General features: G+C 44.2%; 1 protein-coding gene across 4 annotated transcripts in view; it reads right to left on the reverse strand.

Moving 5' to 3' along the window:
- The window catches only part of ush2a (Usher syndrome 2A (autosomal recessive, mild)), a 164,193-nt gene extending 159,663 nt beyond the window's left edge, over positions 1-4,530 (reverse strand). For all 4 annotated transcript variants that reach the window (XM_039738796.1, XM_039738795.1, XM_039738797.1 and 1 more), the window contains exon 1: positions 4,074-4,530. The gene's annotated coding sequence lies outside the window, so the exon portion shown is untranslated. The remainder of the gene's footprint in view (positions 1-4,073) is intronic.
- Positions 4,531-13,037: the final 8,507 nt, after the last annotated feature.

Here is a 13,037-nt window from a genome sequence, read left to right on the forward strand (position 1 = left end):
TATGAGAAGATGATGGCTGCTGCCCCGGGTCCCCAGAGAGATTCCGCCCGGAGAGATAGCACAAAATGCCTCAGTTTACTTAAAGCATTGATAACACTTCTAAATAATTAAGTGAGGACTTCCTGTGTTCAATTACTTAATGCTTTTTTTGTCTTGAGAGGATTATTAAGCGATTTCTTCATTCCATATGACGCGCGTGCTCAACGACTACCCCAAAGCATTTTACAGGATCAGGTTTCCCAAGTGCAAATGTAATTATAAATCTGCAAAGTGGTAACAATCGCCTTCTTCAGGCCCCCCATCTCCTCGAGACAATAGCCACTCTTTTATGTCCACTAAACGCTCGAGTCATTCGGCCTTCTAAAAATGGGCTTCACGAGGCCCAAGGGATTAAAGTGACCTAATAAGAAACTCCGAAAATAGGAATATCTGCCCCCGCGGCCACAAGAAAACTTTATGAAGGCTCCAATTGGCACAAGTGTCGGGTCATGTGGGGTATCAGGAGGGGCCGCGAGCAGCCCGCGGTTTGTAAAATATCGACCACTTGCTTGATTTTGTCATCTCATCAAAGCTCCTGAAGATGTCAGCCCACACAAGACCCCCAAACTTTCTCATCTCTCCACGGCTGCCACTTGACCCTTTTACTTTGACGCTCTTCAGCAGGACACCACTAATGGAAGAGTTGGGCCAAACAAATCATGCAACCAATTATGTATGCTAGAATAAACTAATGAAAGGCTATTAGGTTTACTGCTTACTGTCCCGTTTGCTTTATGGCGGGTGTAAGTCATTTCGAGATGCCTGTAATAATCACCAGCTGCCTGACACGCCGTGCAGAAAAAGAAATAAAATCAAAAAGCACAAGGGGACCTCGGCCAGAGGGAGGAGAGGCCAAGGAGGATTTCAATTAACCTCGCCGGGTTTGAAACGCGTCCCGCTCACCGTAGCGAATGGAGTCCAAGCCCCAAACTCACCTCGACAAACGTTCATGAAGCCATTTGATCTAAAAGAGCCAAAGTAAAAAATAATAATAATAATAAAGACACCACCTTCAGTGCAAACAAATCGGCAATCAGCGCGCCAACGCATCTGACAAAGTCCCGCCAACGACTTTGGACACGGCGAACCTCAGACGAAAATGAGCGAAAACCACAAAAAGACACGAAAACGAGCTACAAATGGAGGGGACTGGCACACGTACAGCCCCCCGCTCAGACCTGCTAATGATCTGCTGATCTGGACTGGAAATGAAATATTGAAAAGGGCCGATTAAAATTTAAACCCAAACCCACAGCTCCTCGCCCAACACTTCATCAGCATTCTCCAAATGAGTGATTGTGCGTTAAACATTAAGCATCTGCAAACTAGGACAATTAGTTCAACTCCGACTTCTTGGCGAAACCTCATTTGTCTTTGGCCTTTTTTTCTGCTTTCTCCCCTCAGGGTTACAGTAGCCATTTAGGACCATTACCAAGAATGACACCCTCACTTAACGCGGCATAATTCAGCTGCAAATCAGCCCTCTTTTGTCCTTGTAGTTTTCCTTCTTTCTTTTTTCTTTTTATGTTCTGCAGCAGAAGATGGAATTCAAGGAAACTGTAATTAGAAAAAAAAAATCGAGAAAGTCGCAGTGGGCTCCCCAGCCTGGCCTACCACCCCTCTTCCTTATTATCGTTACATTTCAAACTCATCCTTGATTATATAGCGCCTTGTTACTGAGTAGTACCACAATGACCTTTCTTTCTTTCTTTCTTTCTTTCTTATCCTTTATTTTATGGTAAGCATTGCCAGTCTCTTTCATATTCCATTGTTTTGTGCCTTTTACAATAAGCACCAGTACTTTTCTACTATAAAGAGCCACTTATGATAAATAACCTTTACAAATATTTTTCTTTGTGTTAAATCATTTCATTATTAATAAAAACTATTATGTACATTTCTTCTTTTCTTTGTTTCGTGCTCTCTTATTAAACATCTTTGAAAATAGATTTATTGGAATTATATAGTGCCTTTTTTAATAATCAAAATAAAAAAAATCTTTCTTTCTTTCTTATGCCTTGTTTCATAATATGCACCTTTGTTAGTCTCTTGTCATTTTTCATCATAATGGCTAGAATTACATTTTCCATTCTATTCTGCTGCCCTGTCTGGCGCCCTCTCCTGGTGTTGTTCCTGCCTTGCACCTGCATCTGCCCGGCTCACCCTGCCCTGCCCTGCAGTTAGGAAATGAATGCATGAATGATACGCTACCTCTATTCCTCTTTACATTTTTCTTTGAAATGATATCATGCCATTATTTAGAAATAACATTTTATATTTCTTCTTTCTTTTTATTACATTATCCCCTTCACAATAAGCACCTTTGCAAATATAGTGCCTTTCATACCAGAGAACATAAGAAGAATCTTTCTTCCTTAGTAAGCAGCACACCCTGCTCTTTTATCTTTCATCATATTTTGGTTTTCATAATACGCACCATTTTAATTTTTTTTATTATATTGCACCTTTACTGAATAATAATTAAAAATTCTTTGTGTCATTCATTGATCATTAATTCTTGTTCATTTTTGATTGTATAGTGTCTGTTGCTGAGTAGTACCACAATGATCTTTCTTTCTTTCTTTCCTTCTTTTTTATTATATACTGTACTGCCTCTTACGATAAGTGACTTTAAAACTTTATTTCTCCTTGTATCATATTGTCTTTATTAATAGACATTCTTCTATATTCCTTCTTTCTTTTTGTTACATTATCTCCTTCACAGTAAGCACCATTGAAAATTGATGTATTTTCATTATATAGTGCCTTTTATAACAGACAACTTCATCAGAAACTTTCTTTCTTTCTTTCTTAGTCGGCACTTAAACTAGTCTTTCTTTTTTCATCGCATTGTGTCTTTTTTTTTAAATAAGCACCATATCAATTTTTTATTATATAGCTCCTTTCCTGATTTTAAAAAATGAGTTGTGTTCTATTGAGAAGTGGACTCTGACTTTTATAAGATTGGCTAAGATTTGAATGTTTTTCAAGCGAGGAGTTTGTTTTTCTTATTTTTTTTTTTTTTTGTTGATATTAATCATGTAGTAAAAAGTCATTTTAAAATCAAGTCTTAATAAACACAACTATCAGGCTGTTTCCATTATTTTCTTATTATATAGTGCCTTTCATCATGGGTGAATGGTTTTCATTTCTATCCCCTGCCATTTTTCTAAGCCCACTTAAACCTGAGCAGGATCACCAGGTGCTGCTGCCCATCCCAAGAAGCATCAGGCACAAGGCAGGAGGAATCCCGAGAGGGTAGAGGGTGCCCGACCATCACAGGACAATCACACACACACACACACACACACACACACGGTCCAGGCCACCTACCCTGCATGTCTTTAGACTGTGGAAGGATTCAGAAGCACACGGAGGAATCCCACGCAGACACGAGGAGAACGTGAAGACTCCACCCGGGGTGGACCCCATGGCCACGGCACTACCAGCGTATAATTTGTATGTACTTTGTATAATTTGTAATAATCGCATTCCTAACAAATCGTGTCCCACACACAAGCCGTAATAATTACAGGCAAGGACGCCGGTGTAGCGAAGTTGCTTTTATGTTGAGAAGACAAGCACTGACATCACTTCCTCCCTGTGGACTGAAGCCCCGCCCCCTGGCCTGCCTCCTATATAAACCACCGGAAGTCGGCGTTCCTTCTGGACGCTGATCTTCTTCAGCAGAAGCGAGTTAAAGCCTGAAGGGCCGCCAGTTTATCCGTTTTCTGTTAATTAAATGGGGCTTCTGCCTGGGCAGTCCTACACCGCTGGAGGACGTCGCTGTTGTGGGATCAGCTGACCTTTTCCAGTGTGGGTGGGGTGTCACCACATACCAAGTACACACACACACACACACACACACACCTGCCACTATTGCAGAAAGTGCTGCAGACCATTGGAGCCCTGGAAGTTCTTAAAAACAGCGAATGTATTTTCCATTTCCATCAATTCTGGTGCAACGGCGCTGGACCAGCTGACCTGGCATTATTATCTGGCAGCAAAGGAAGGAGAAGCATAAATGGACTTACCGGCATGGCAGTCGCTGCGAGATCCCTGGCAACATTGCAGAGAGACCCCCTGCCCAAAGAAGCCCGCTCTGCCTGACTTGGCCTCACTACGCACTGCTTTATTGCTCGTGGAGTTGACGTCTGCACACGCTCGTCTCTTTTACTCCACACGTGTGGTCATTCATGCAGACTCGCAGGGCAACTGGAGGTAAAAATGGCGAAGAAAGGCCAGAAATGACAATTGAAATGGAGCTCTGTGCCGTAAACGGCGGTGGACCCCCAGCGCGACGCTCAAGTGTGGATTTCTGCTGCTCTTCGGCCTCGTTTGAGGGGGACCTTTAAGAGGACCTTCTCTCTGCACAAAGGGGTGGAGAAATCCTGGTGAGTGATCGCCAGAAATGACAGTGGAGAGCTCCGTCTCGTGAGCTGAATAAGACCCCGACAGCAGACAAGGTCGTACATTAACAAATGAAGCAATTGTGAGGAGAGCTCGGCACGTGCCACGCCGCGGACAGCTGCTGGAGATCCTGTCTGCTGTGCTCCATTGTGCTCCGTTGTCCGCAGAGACGTAGTAATTGTCTCTGCTTGGGTCAGAGGCGGCCACTTGAAGGCCTCTCGGTATAAACAGGGGCTTCAAAGCATTTTGGGTTGGGTCGTAGAACGGACCCCACTAGCCTTTATTGCCATACGTCACCTCGATTGGCGTAAAGAAGTGACAGCACAGACACCCTGACGGAAACCGACTGCACACAATAAAGCAGAATAAACGTGGGTCCGATGGGCACCATAAAGAGTAACGGAGGACACAAGCAACGAGCAGCCCGGCTGGCATCGCCATGTTGTTGCTGGTTTTGTGGGTCGAATGAAGCGTCTTTCAAAGGACACCCCAGAGACAGGAAGCACTCCATCTTTACTTTCTCCTTTCTCAATAAACTAAAACTCCACTCCTGCTTTACTGCACTCCGTTTGACAAAAGTGTGGCACACCAAGCGTCACCAAGTGTCACCAAGTGTCACCATTTGCTCCAGCACACCCGGCTTCTTTAAACATTCAGCAGACCTCCTCCTCCTCCTCCTCCTAAATATAAACATACTCTGATTTTGGTCTGTCACCCTTTGCCCAAAGAAGTCTTGTGACGTGCAGAGCCGCTATGTCACCTGGTCAGCCACCTCACCAGCCAGCGCTTTTGCTCCTTACCTTCTGAGCTCCTATAATTGGGCTGGAAGAGCTCCTGCCATTGCAGAGAAATCCCCCTCTTTACAGGTCTCACTCTCGTCTTACTGAAGACTCCACGCCTGCCACAAGACGTGCGGGCAGGCAGGCACTTTGAAGTGGGGGTGACGTTGATTGGCAGAGCAAAAATAAAATAACAGACGCAGTGCAAATCAGTGGTGAGCTGTCGGGGTTTTCTGTAGATTTGCTGAGAATATGAGGGTTGGAGAAGAGCAAGCAACATGGACCTACAGACACACACGGACCCACAGACACACACGGACGCACAGATACACACGGACCCACACAGACACACACAGACACACACGGACGCACAGACACACACAGACACACACGGACCCACAGACACACGGACTCACAGAGACACACGGACAAACACACACCAACATGGTCCTGAAAGGCCTTCCCTCTCCCTTTTTTCTTGTCCTCCGCCATCCGCTAAGAGTCTTTGCCCGGATTTAGAGGTTCGTCTCTTACCTTATTCTGTCGTCCTCGACCCCTGCCATGAGTTTTAGCCCCTTTGCTTGCGGACCACTGAAATCTTTTGGTTCTGCTCTTGTTTTTTGACCCAGGAAGCTTCACTGCCATCCGTTGTGAAGAGCCGTTTCCATTTCCACACAGGAGTCTACTTTTTCATCATCACCTCACCTAGCATTTGTCTAAACCTCTTGGTTCAGTTTCGGGGTCGGGGGTTGGAGTACTTGTTTTCAATTTAATTTTGAGAAGATGCCATCAATGGGACCAAAGAGCCAGTTCAAGAGCCTCTGCAAAATGCCCAGTTCATCAGCTGGTGTAACTGGGGCACTGCTGGTTCTTGTCAATCATTTCTTCTGATAAAATGAAAGCAGAAGTGAAGACAGAACTCTTGACCACAGTATTAGGTGGAGAGACGGGTCTTCAGTTCAAATGTGCCACCCCATGTGAAAGGCCTCCAGCTTGTGAGCTACTTTCACTTTCACAGGGGAATCAGCTGAACAACATCTTAGCATGTTTGGCACAATGTGTGGACCCCTTTAAACCCCCCACCATTCCTTTATGTGTTTAATTAAATAAATAATCTAAGCCCAGGGAACTCTCCTCCTTTGACAACACTGTTAAGTCCAGCTCAATAGAGGACATCGGGGGCTTGATTACGCTCTTTGTGCCCCCTTGCTGCCTAAGGCTTTGTCTGTTATAACTGACTGTGGACCCCCACAGGTTTATTTTCCCCACTGGTGGTCCCAGTTGAGGTTTTTCTTTTCCTCTCCTCAGTTGTCAGCTGGCCATGTCTCAACCATAATGCTGAGCAGCAGTGGTCTTGTTAGGACCCCCTTATGTGAGGTTTCTTTGTTTGTCACTGTGTGTTTCAACTAATCTTGTCAGGTTTTATTTGTATTTGACCTGTTGAGATGGCACTCAGTTATGAGTACGTCACCAAAATTAAACGCAGTAGCGGATGAGCCTTGGGGGAGATGCTTGGACATCTCAATTTCAATCGTGTCACCGTTTGGTTTAATTTCTGATTTGTTTGCCTTTCTTGTGCTACTTGGGTGGATCTTTTCAGACTAATGTTGGCTTTTGAGAGACGCAGATTCCAATTCTCATATCAGTTTAACTTCTCCAAGTGTACGTAATTCGGTTCAAATCTGTTTTTGTGTTTTTTAGTGCTGTTTTGTTTTCAGGTGTGCAGACATTGTGCATTCTTTGGTTGTGGCCCAGAAGTGAGCATCTGTGACATTAAGGGGGTGTTAAGGTCACAAAGAACATTTCCTTTTAATCGAGTTTAAGGACTAAAAACTAAGGAGATGTGTTCTTGACAATGAAATTTGGCTCGACGCATTCCCAGTGAAGAATCTCTGCCTCTTTTCTTGCTCACGTCTTATCTTCTGTGTCACTCTTTCTGGCAGAACATATTGAGGTTTAGGACTGCACAGACCCTTGGGGCTTCCGTGGCTCAACTTGAACAGGTCTACAGAGCATTCCCTGGGAGTGGTCCGGTGATTCAACGTTCAAGGGGGTCCAGGAGAATGCTGAGGAGCTCCTTCTAGTCTTGCTGCAGCTGGGAGTGGGAGTGATGGAAAGATCTCCGTTGTAATGAAGAGGAGAAACCAGCAGTGGGGAGAAGGCTGGCGACGCAGTTCAAACGGAGCGACTGTCATAGATGCTCATGGGTACGTTTACAATTACTGCGATTATTTGTCTTCAGTCACTTCCTTCACTGCTCTGTTCCGTAATAAAGCCACCACCCGTTATACGCTCATGGTCTCTTGAATTTGAAAGTGTCAAATGTAAGCACTGGATGATACCCCAGAGACAACCAGACATTTACATTTCTGAACAGTAACGTGTACAGATGACGACCCTCCGTGTCCACAGTACCGCAGGGTATCATGTCCTCCTGCCTTCTGAATTCGACTCCTTCACAGAAGGCCGCTCCTTCTGCCGATGTGACGCGTGCAGATTGCGAGATGAACGTCCCCTCTGTACAAGCTGGTGACTGGGGATCCTCAGAGTCTTCACACGGCATCAGCACTCGCCTAAGTGACCCTCTTTGTGGCATTTCCATAAAGGTAATAAAAAGCACAGCCACAAGATCTTTGAAAAACCGTTGTATCCAAACTCCCATTATTTGTTCTTTGTATTTTCGTGCCACTCTTGTGATGGCTCTAAATAAAACAGAAGAGTTAGCTGGCATCATTTGTTGGGAAGCGCGCCAACACAGGCTTACACATCTCCCTCGGTTCTGGCTTTTTGACTGATGGCATTTATCCAGCAAAGCTGGTACACTATCAAGCAGATAAAAAGTAAGTGTCGAAAAGTCCCACAAATCACACCAAGTGTGGGATAAAAGTAACATTCATTCATTATGGGAATCGGGTATAAATTTAGACATTGGAGAGCATCCAGCAAAAGTGTGCATAAATAAATGGAAGAGGCCACCGAGTTTATCCAAACGTCTTAGGTGTCCATTGTGGTAATAAGGATGCTGAGAAGCACAAATGAATCTCTGACGAGGTCATTCATTAAAGGAAAGGCCTCAAAAGAGGAAGACGCAGACGCTTTACATTTGGCTGCTTAATTCAAGCTGCGGGGGACGTTGAGAATTTAAAGCTGGGGGGTCAAGGTTATGGTCTCGAGTACCTTATGGCAGCTGCCAGGTGGCACAGCTGCAGACTCATCTCAAAGCTGAGCAAGTCAGAGGCTTTGTGAGGAGCACTCGACAATACGCCACGTCAATTAATTTACTTGACGGTACCAGCAGGGTGAGGTTTACCTCCCTACCAGCCTAATGAAATCACACTGCCTGTATGCAAAGGTGAACTTTACCTATAAGGCGCATCAATCATTTTGTTTTAATTACTGGTCATGTCGACTGCACGGGTAAAATGTGATAAAGCGGCTCGATGGACAGAACACTTTGCTTCACAATCTTCAGAAGAAGAAGTCTCTGGTTCTACAGGCTCATCGGCGAGTTTCTGGCCTTTGACTCAGGTCTTGGCTCTGTGATGGTGGCGGTCACTTCATCATGTCAGGAGGCCTTGCCCACTTCAGAATGCTAGTATACTGACATCGTAACGGGACCACCATCGCCAAGCATGGGAGCACCACAAAGCTCCAGTGATAATCAGAGTATCAAATACAGTATGTTGATGACACCACCATACGTATTGGAATAACATTTGCTGGATGGTGTTTGAATGGCTTCAGACTGATAAAAGATTTCAGCAAATAGAACAAAAATGGCAACAGGTTCTAATCTGAGACAATAGGTGGCACTGTCACTAACTCTTTTCTCCCCTTTTTGCCTGCAATTCTGAGGGTCTGGCTATTGACCACGCCCCAGCTCTGGAAGCTCCACCCCTTCTGGGCTGTCCACTGTCAGCTTGGCTCCAGAGACGAAGAGGGCGTTCAATATGAAGGATCCATTGGAACGAGAAGGACCGAGAGACCATTTAGAGAACGACAAGTCCATTGTAGCCCATTTTGCTTTTGTTATCGAGCCATTTCGGTTTATTATTAAAAGGGGATTGCCGGGTGTCCGAGTCCGGGTGCGAGTCACGTTTAAAATCCCACATTCAGGACGGCCTCGGATAGCGATAGAAAGGGTGCAATAACAAGAGGCTGAAAGTCGGATTACTGGAAATGCTGAGGTCTCCTTAACAACAACAACACTTATTTCTGTCGCACATTTTCATACAAACAATGTCGCTCAAAGTGCTTTACATGATGAAGAAAGAGGAAAAAGACAAAATAAATAATTCAAATTAGGGAACACTAAATTACATAGAATTAAAGTATGGCCAGGGAGAAATGCATAAAATCTGCAGGGGGCCACGAGACCATCTGACCGGCCCCCTCTAGGCATTCTACCTAAAGTGCTGCGTCCCCTCTCAGGTAGGTCAGTAAAGTTGTCACTTCGCCACCGATACCCAGGGACATGGCGACCTTCATCAGGACGCGCACACAGTGAAGAAGTGAGGTGATAATTTGCATCGTGTAATCACAACATGTTTTTGTAAGTAAAACTAAAATGTGTAATGATAGCCATAAAAAATTAAAAGTGAGCTAACACTTTAGGAGCTGACAATGAGAATGCGAGGCGCCGATGACACCCGCTTTACAGATGCCGTGTAATGTGTTTGTACGCGTCTTATTTATGCCTCACGCTCTTCGCACGTAGCATGTGCTTAATTAAGGGTGAAGTGGCCCAGGTAGTGCTTTGCAATGCACCCTTACATTCGAAAAGCTTTAATTAATAACAAGTGAGCGAGCCTGCTAAACTGAAGCGCTCATTAGGAAAGCGTCCTAAGACGACGACATATTGCCATGGCTATCAGACGCCACGTGAAACGAAAACACTTCGCACCGCAATGCCGGATAAGTTAAATGTGAAATATTGTATAGCAAATGAAACACTAGCAGTTAAGAGTGACAATTATGAATTGATTATACAATGTGGGCACTTTGTGGGGGATTGGCCAGGACCAAGGTGGCAGTGACACACGCATATCGTTACGATTTGCTTTTTTACATTTACGAGAGTAAATCAAAAATAAAAAGCCATTTAAAAATGAGGTAATAAACGTAACGGATAGAAGCTGACACAATACCACACATTCCCAATGGCTTATGGGTAGTTTGAACACACACACAGCACAGCCAAGGCCACATGTACGTCGACCCTGCACCATCGTTGAGAGTTCTTTAGGCAGAGGGCGTGAAACCTGATGAAATTCAAAGGATGTTGGCTCAGCAGGGAAGTGGAAAGTTTATGAATGGCAGAAAGGTTTAAAGAACGAGTGTAACCAACGGACCTCGATATGGTTGACCATCAACATCACGTACACAAGCCCACATCGATATGGCGATTGCCGTCATCGGATTACGTTGTCCACGGTTGATTCACATTTAGATATCAGCTACGGGTCTGCACTCGCCACAGTGCGCGATGACTTGGGGTGCCAATAACTTGGCCAAACAGCTTACTGATCTGCGCGGGCAACAGCACGTGAGGTTATGACGCAGTTTATGCAACAGTATGAAGGAGATCTGAGTGTTTAAGAGCAGATTGTCACCAGAGATGAGACGGGCATTCTTCACGGTGAGCCGGAGTGGAAACACCCGTCTCATGTAATAAAAAAGAAATTCAGACAACAGTCCTCCACCACAAAAATCACAATGAGGGTCCTATTGTGCCAGGTTTTCAGGAACACAGACAATCAGTGAGCAGTGCAACAGAGTGAAAGTGAAACCTACGATTCACCGCATAAGAAGAGAAACACTATCAAAGCACTTGTGCTGCTCCATGACCATGCAAGTCCCCGTGCGGTGACACAGTGGTGGAGACAGCAACACAGCTTCCCTGTGTCATCCTGCACCATGAGACCTTCACATCTCCGGTCCACTTAAAGGGCCCCACGCAGTCGCAGGTTCATCTCTGATGATTAGGTTAGGAATAGATGTGGGAGCAGCCGAAAAGCTTCTTCTCCCAGGGAATGTCAAAGTAACAACCTACTGGAAGACCCTATGGAGGAGAAAAAGAACTGTGATGTTCCTTTGCTCACAGCTACCAGGAATTAAAGGGTACATTGCCTTTACCTTTTGATTTGGCCATGTAATGTCAAAATTATGTTTCTTAACTTATCACTGAAGCTCCCTGTAACATTATCTATCTAATCCTGCCAACTACGCTATACAATACAATACAATTTATCTTTGTACAGCCCAAAATCACACAAGAAGTGCCACAATGGGCTTTAACAGACCCTGCCTCTTGACAGCTTTGACTCTCTAAGAAGACAAGGAAAAACATTCCAAAAAACCCTTGTAGGGAAAAATGGAAGAAACCTCAGGAAAGGCAGTCAAAGAGAAACCCCTTACCAGGTAGGTTGGGTGTCAATAAAAGGGGGTCAATACAATACAATACACAATACAATACACAAAACAGAACAACTCCTCAATACAGTATAAAACTAAGTACGGAGCAGAATTTAACAGTAGATGATATCCCGTAATATGATTTGGATTTGTTTAGAGTCCTGGAGACCTCAGTCATCAAGTTGCCACCCCCATTGGCCATTCCACAGCTGAGACAGCGCTGGGCCAGTCAATCTGATGAAAGGACCCCTCTACCCAACGATTCCTGCGATCCTCCAGCAGGGATGTCTTTACCTAATGCAGGCAAAACAACCTGGCAAGTGAGAAGAGAAACAGAATAGATGAGGGTGAGTAACAAATTAGAACTGTCATGTTACTTATGTTTTAGTGGTAATGACTGACAACAGAGATGCAGTCTGTAGAGTTAATCAGCAGCTCTAGGCAGGGTGTGCTAAACTGATCTATCTATCTATCTATCTAATCCTGCCAACTATGCTATCTATCTATTGTCACACATGTGCGAGTAGGAGGCAGTCAAAGAGCCTAAAGGTGAGTGAAACATCGCGAGATAGAGGGTTGTCACATGGTACTTACCTAAATCTCTTTTGCTCAACAGAAAATCTGAAGAAAAATAAGTTCCTCCACTTCCGGCTTCCAAAATGGCCGCAATGACATCACTTCCGGCCAACCATGATGACGTCACTTCCGACTCCATCAAACCACCTCACTTCCGTCTCATCATTATGATGTTAATTCCGGTTCCTGTTTTCATGCCAACCATTTCCTGTCCCATAATCCTTTTCCCTATAAATTCGCCATTTTGTTGGAACTAAACTGTTCATTGTTTTGATTTAAGACTTTGAATCATTTATTCTTTATTGTCTGGACGACAATATATGGGGACGGTCCCCAAACCTTTGTTTGTGTATTGTGGAAAATTATTTGGACCAGAACATTTCACCACACTATCTATCTATCTATCTATCTATCTATCTATCTATCTATCTATCTATCTATCTATCTATCTATCTATCTATCTATCTATCTAATCCTGCCAACCTATGCTATCTATCTATCTATCTATCTATCTATCTATCTATCTATCTATCTATCTATCTATCTATCTACTGTACATGTATTATATATCCCCTTGATGACAATCACTTTACAGTTCTCCATGCCCCTCATAACCGCATGTTTTGCTGATTTTTTTCCCAGTCCGAGTTCTTCAAAGATCCTGACTTTGCTCTTCTTGTGTTTGTGTTTGCCTGCCTTTGAACCAGGAGCTTTAGCTAACTTCTAAGGACAAAAAAGCTTGACTAAAGGCTTTGCCCCACATAAACAGCGTAACACTTCTCTATCTAGTTACCATAGTCAAACTTAATCCAATAATGA

This window comes from Polypterus senegalus, chromosome 16 (genome assembly GCF_016835505.1).
Source record: "Polypterus senegalus isolate Bchr_013 chromosome 16, ASM1683550v1, whole genome shotgun sequence".
In the NCBI taxonomy this organism is placed as follows: domain Eukaryota; kingdom Metazoa; phylum Chordata; class Cladistia; order Polypteriformes; family Polypteridae; genus Polypterus; species Polypterus senegalus.